A 6,893-nucleotide genomic window follows, 5' to 3' on the forward strand; every position below is an offset into this window, starting at 1 on the left:
TTTTTCCCTTTTGAGTGATGTACCGCATACGAAGACATGATAGGTTGGAGCAAGACATGATCTCCCCATTTCAAGACGGCGTACTGCGGTCGGCAGCTTCTCCGGCGTAAGCCTGATACAGTGGCGCTGGCTACGCGAAAACTTAGCCTATGCTCATTCTCACGGACGGTGCATCTGCAGCATATCTGTAGCGGCGTAATCCTGTTGCTAGCAAACATTTACAGAATCAGCAAAGCCAAACAGACTTTCTTACGGCAGTATTAGCTGTGTTTCTTTGGTTGAACTTTGCGCCACGAGGTCGCTCCAGCGTACATGGCGTCCACAACTGTGCATCGGGTTATCCCGTGAAACGCGTAGTACGCTTCCGTTTATCCGAATACAAGAGAAGCTAAAGCTCTCTAATAGTATTTGGGCGGGCGTTCCAGCTGGCGTTTAGGCACCGAACTACCATCTTTATGAAACGCTCTTACAGCCTGTATGTCCAACGAGGCTGATTATTCAATGACACCTGAGGTCTTAGCAATGATATTCAGACCCGTTAGAGGTGGACTCTCGTTGGATATGTTGTCTGCCGGTAGGACATTATTCCGTCTCGTGAGGCCTTCAGTCTCGTTGGCCATTCACGCTATGAATCTTTGAGACGCACCAGCTGTCTCACGTAAGCAATGTGGCGTCTCATGGTGTAGATGCTTTGGCGCAATGCTCGAAAAGGTCAGCCCTCCACTTCTCACGCCGCCCTCTACCTCTATTACGGCTGCGGAAAAAGCCTCCTGTGGAAGCGAAAGTAGCAGTCGCCTTCCGCGGTGGCGCTGGCGTCACTGGATATAACACCGATAGGACGAGGCTACTTATATTTAAAGGGACCTAAGCTGACGCTACTAATGTGCTGGTTGACGACTCTTTTCCTTGCGAAACTAGGCAATGAAACAAGAAACGTCAGCTAAACATATTCACTGTATCGCTATGAAGGGCCTTATATACGGTCCTACTCCGGACCACGTTACAGGACTTAGGAAACATATCTCGTCTACGGTGCAGTTAATGTAGTCCAGAGCCATCACATCATAATTATTTCTTTGGAGATCAATAAAAAGATCAATAGACGCATCAACCAAGTTCCTGTGCGACAACTCTTCATTTTGCTGAATAATTTTTATAGCATGGTTTGATAAAGAGGGAAGATTAATCACACTTTTCAACTTCTTCCACGTCACTTCAGTCCCCGAGGTTGAGTTCGAAAAAAAAGTGCAATAATACTCATCTCTAGCAATCCTGATATCTTTTGTTAATTTGTTATGAAGGCACTGTATTTTCTTTATCCTGACGGCGCATGTAGATCAGAATTTCGCCATATTGACTTGCCGTCAGCTGAACTGATTTCTCGATACATTCAAGAGTACCTTTAAGCGTTGCAACTCTGTCCAGTGTTTTATTTTTTTGTGAGAGCAGCCAGAGTTTTGCTAAGGCAGCTTCAATCTCGGGCTTGCTTCCTTGAACACTCCTCTTGGCACCGCGTTGCCTTTATCGATGACTCACCTTTTGACTTAAATGTGTTCTCAGACACGTTCGAACAATTCCCAAAATGGTATCAGTGGCCACACTCCGCGCAAAGCAGTCCTTCACTTTCTGAGCACTCTTCGTTACAACACAAACAAATCTCCTTTTCTGTGGCAGCCATGGCAGAAAAAAAAAGAATAAAATCTTTACAGCATTTGCTGTCACTTCAGCAACGCGAGAAAGCCAACGCTGTTCCTAGTGCATCATTAGCAAACAAATTCCTAATGCATTTTCACAGAATGTGTTTCATTAACAAGTTAACACTTCCACTGCAACTTTATGCCGGAGTACAGCATACGCGCTTGAAATAACTACCTTCAGTACAGCTGAACGACTGGGCCTACGATAACAAACTTCGTAATAGCACCGCAAAAAGTACTGTCATGAGCACCAGCTACAAGAAAACTGATGCGTATCGAACCTACTTCCTCGGAGGCACCCCTATAAGGACTTTTCGGGTTCTTTCCATTCTGAGCATCGCAGTCAGCCCTTCCATCGACTTTTCTGCATATGTCACCAGCACTGTATCAAAGGATTGTCGTATTCTTGGTTTTCTGTCGTGTCTCCCTTTCCTGTGGACCTGAGGTTTTCCGAGCACTTTACACCTCTATTATTCTGCCACGGCTTGAGTACTGCTCATCAGTATAGACCCTGTACCTAACTCGCGTCGCTGAAAAACTTAATTTTGTTCGGCACTGGGCAACATGCATCATCTACTCTCGTGTTTTCAGGCATCGCAAGCTCATGCAAGCCTACGAGGATTCCATCAAAGACTTCAAATGGCACACCCTGCAATAACAGCACAACACTGCACTAGCCTGTGCGGCCCGAGACCGCAACTCCATGCATATCTGGCATACAGAGCTTTCTCTCCACTCCCTGGCTTTCCTTGTGACCGCACTGAATTGCCTGCTCCGTGCTCTGCAATTGAGCAAGTATGTGTGTGTGTGTGTGTGTATGTGTGCGTGTGCGTGTGTGTGTGTGTGTGTGTGTGTGTCTGTGTGTGTGTGTGTGTGTGTGTGTGTGCGTGTGTGCGTGTGCGTGTGTGTGTGTGTGTGTGTGTGTGTGTGTGTCGTCTGCACCCTGCAAATTCCTGCTCGAGATCGCTGGCTCTCAGACGCTCTAGCATACAGGCATCAGCCTTTTTTAGTTTTGCGAGTGGTCCAGAGGGCCATGACACCACCAAGATTATTAATTAAATTATGGAGTTTTACGTGCCAAAACCACCTACTGATTATGAGGGACGCCGTAGTGGGGGACTCCGGAAATTTCGACCACCAGGGGGTCTTTAACATGAACCTAAATCTAAGTACACGGGTGTTTTCGCATTTCGCCCACATCAAAATGCGGCCGCCATGGCCGCGATTCAATCCCGCGACCTCGTGCTCAGCAGCCCAACATCATAGCCACTGAGCTGCCGCGGCGGGTGTCAAGATTATTATTATTATTATTATTATTATTATTATTATTATTATTATTATTATTATTATTATTATTATTATTATTATTATTATTATTATTATTTTCTCATGGCTACGACCGCACTGAATGTGTTGGAGCCACTGTGACAAGTAATTCAATATATTTGTGGAGCTTCGGGCGCTCTCACTCTTCTAACAAGAAATGCCGATGATATATGCCTTCATGGTGAAAACGCTGATGTTTCGAACACTGCTGATGGCATTGAAGAACATTTATGTTCTGTATATCGTGTAAAAGATGCTTGAAGTAACATTCCTTCTCATTCTGGCATGGTGTGTACGCTATCTCGTTCGAAGACCTCATTTTCATGGGTATGAAGCGCCGCAAACCTTCCCTTTCTTCTGGTGCAGATAGTATTCCTTCCACAGTGTTTAGCCCTTTCAGAAGCTGCCTACGCAATAGTGTACAGCAAGATCGACAGCGAAAGCACTGATGAAAGTAATGATATCTAATGTGTGTTGCATACATCTTGAAACATTTATTATTGTAACTGTGCTGCCAGTTTGAACAACCTGCAGAATGTTTTAGCAAAATGAGTGGAAACTTAGACGGTTGGGTGTTTTCACTCTGTGTCACTATGTTGTAGGCAGCGGGTTCACTTTTTTCATTGTTTTTCGCAATGCCATGCGCCAGGCATACCTTTCAAGTGGCTGGATAAGTGTTTTTGAAGCTTTTCAAAGTTTATGTTCTCATTTTCGATGTTCTTCTAACGAGTTTTCACTTGGAGTTAAAATTATTTAAATATCACAACCCTTGGCTGGAACCAAGGCGGGGTCCAGGCCCACCCCACCAAATCGCAGGGCACTGAATAAAGTTATTTGAATGAATGAATGATGACAAAAGTCAATAAATAATTGAAAAATCCTAATCTTTTCTACAGTTGTACACTTTCTATGATTCTGAAGATGCAAGAGATGTGATGAAAGCAAGTTTTGAATCAACGGGATGAAGTGGCGTCTGACAGGGTTAAGGCATATGGAAGCATACTTCTTTCCCGTTTTCACAAGCATCTTCAATAGTTCCTTAAAGTCTAGTGCGTTTAATAGCACTCGTTTAATGTCCAGGGTATATGAAATATAGACATTGGTGTGTACTTCCACAAAACGTTAAGCTTCTCCTCACACAGGTAATCATACAGCGTGCCCTTCATGATCTTGGAATTGTATGTCATATATTGCATGATTTCCACTCACCTGTTGTGTTTGGGAAATTGTATTCAGCTGTGTGCCTTTGTAGACGGAAGTGCGATATGCACATCTAATTCTGATCTCATTGAACGCGCCCCTGATAAATTGATATCTATCTTCAAGCGACTCTCTTGCCATTCTGGTGACCATAGTTCAGCCTTCTCAAATATACCTCAACTTGCACCTGTAGACTCAAGACTTAATTAATCAGACCTTTTGTTCCTGTATATGGTGGTCCATGGCATTATACAATCCCCAAAGCTTCTTGATCATATGCATTTGTTCGTGCCGCAACAGTATACTAGGCAGCATTCCACATTCTTTCCCTGGCCTTGTTGCAACACTGTGCTATGTATGACTCTACTCCAAAACACATAAGAACTGTGCCTGTATTGACACACTTCAGAGTTCATTTTTCTGTGTTTTGTACATTTGTAGATAATCATGTATGATTAACTCCCTTTTATTCTTCCTCGTTTTCTTTCTTCCATATTTGTTTCTCTATGTTACATTTTTTTGTCTACGACATTCATGTTTACTGTACATTTTGTCTCGCATATTGCTCGTTAAGTGCACCAGTACGAAGTCTCTCTAGCTGCTCCTGGGCACTATTATAAACATTTGAATGATTGATGATTATCGTAGTATAAAATCGTGCTTTTTAAGTATGCACTAGTATATTAGTTCAGTGCAGTGGCTTTTGCGCAGTTAAACAAAGGCATGAATTAAGATAGTGCAATGACATGCTATGTGCCTAATCATTTGTATTTTGCTATTAATTTCTTCTGAGCTTTACTAATGGCTAGCTATTCTATCTAGTGCTGCGCAATAATATATGCGACATCAATTATTGCGTGCCTCACAGAACAAATTGAATGTATTTCTCAGTCAAAGCATCACCGTAGGCTAAAACACTAAACTGGTATTTTTCGTGGTCACTTGAAGTCCATAAATTATGAAAACGACCTGTCTATATAGATAGTTCTTATATTACACAAATGAGCCACCCCCATACATTCGAATAAGTGCTTCGATAGTACGACTTGGCGTGTTGTTATCGGCAGTTCATCCAGCGACAACCTCTGGTCATGGCTAGCCCGATTATGGGGAACGGACCAGCGGCCTCGCCAAAATCGTTCTCGAAACGTATGATTGATGGCCAGCACGGGAGTACCTCAGTCATGAGAGATTTGGGCAAAGAGTGCAACGATACGGTCCGTCACCTGTGAGCCGCCCGAATCGGCACATCCACGCAGGGGAGGGATCCGGTGTACGGTCGGAGTCAGTGTATGATCTCCGTTCCCCTGTTTGTGCCCAGTGATGTGCGTGTGTTTCCAACAAAACTCCCTTCGGAGGGAAAGCACAACATGCTTCCGGATTAGTGGGACCTGATATTATCGGCCTCCTGACGCCGGATTGAGGGAAGTGACTGAACAATGACCACGCAGGGCATAAAAAGAGCAACGGCCTGCTAAAGGAACTGGCTGCTACAACTTCATGAACCTTTCTTGTACTACTTTGAACTCTCTTGTATATATGTTAATATAATCTTGTTTTGTCAAACGTCTTGCATTCGCTTACTCCGTCACGAGCTAAGTAGATCCCACATCTTCAAAACCCCAGTCGCAAAATTGGGTGGCAGTGATGAGATAGCCTGCGCCAGCGCTTCGACTTCGGCATAGTGAGTGCCGGACCTTTACCCCTTGAGAGTTGCCCGGCTTAACGTGGTTCTTCCTGGTAACAAGGGTGTTAGAAGCCTTCTTGGAGGACACCTTGCTTCAACACTTAATTCCTTGAGGAACTTATCGGCAAAAGAGAGGTAGCCAGTCATGGATTGAACGAAGTTGCACAGAATGGACCTAAGCGTGATATGCGCGGAATTTGGGATCCATTGTGGGAAGCAGCTAAAGAAGGCGAGGAGTCATTGATGCGATAGAGGCAAGTGGCAGAGATGAGGAGATCGTGGAGGCTTGGGAGGATATTCAGGGACAGAGAAAGTGAGGCGTAATTTCCTTTGCAGGTAGCACAACTTCCTGTATGTTGATTGACAAATATTTTCAACATGAGGATGCCAGTTCAATTTATCTGTTATGGTTATACCCAAATATTTGAAGCTACATACTTTTACCAGTATATTATCAGCAATATTATATGTGAACGAGATCACCTCCTTCCTTTTTTTATATAAGTGGTCTTTCTTAATTAATTTTTATACCCCATTTTTGACACCATGAACTTAAGTTTGGAAGGCACTGATTTATTTTAAATTGATCTCCCTGCATGTTACCGGACAATAAATTAGGCAATCAACTGCAAAAAGCTTAATTTGTACAGGTGATTGGACAACCGCTGAGATATCATCAATGTATAGCAGAAAAAGTAGTGGCCCTAGTACGGAACCCTGCGGCACGCCCGAATACACCTCACGATTTCCTGAAATATTATCTGCCACTCTTACTGCTTGTTGGCGATCAATTAAATACGATACGATCCAATCGAGAACATCTGCACTAAGACCGACATTGCGAAGCTGGAAGAGCAGTTTACGGTGTGAAACTTTGTCAAAACCCTTTGCAAAATCTATGCATATAGCATCGACTTGTACACAGGCATCTATAGCAACACAGAAATCATGAATCGTTTCGATCAACTGCGTTACAGTTGAAT

Source organism: Dermacentor variabilis, chromosome 3, assembly GCF_050947875.1.
Source record: "Dermacentor variabilis isolate Ectoservices chromosome 3, ASM5094787v1, whole genome shotgun sequence".
NCBI classification, from domain to species: domain Eukaryota; kingdom Metazoa; phylum Arthropoda; class Arachnida; order Ixodida; family Ixodidae; genus Dermacentor; species Dermacentor variabilis.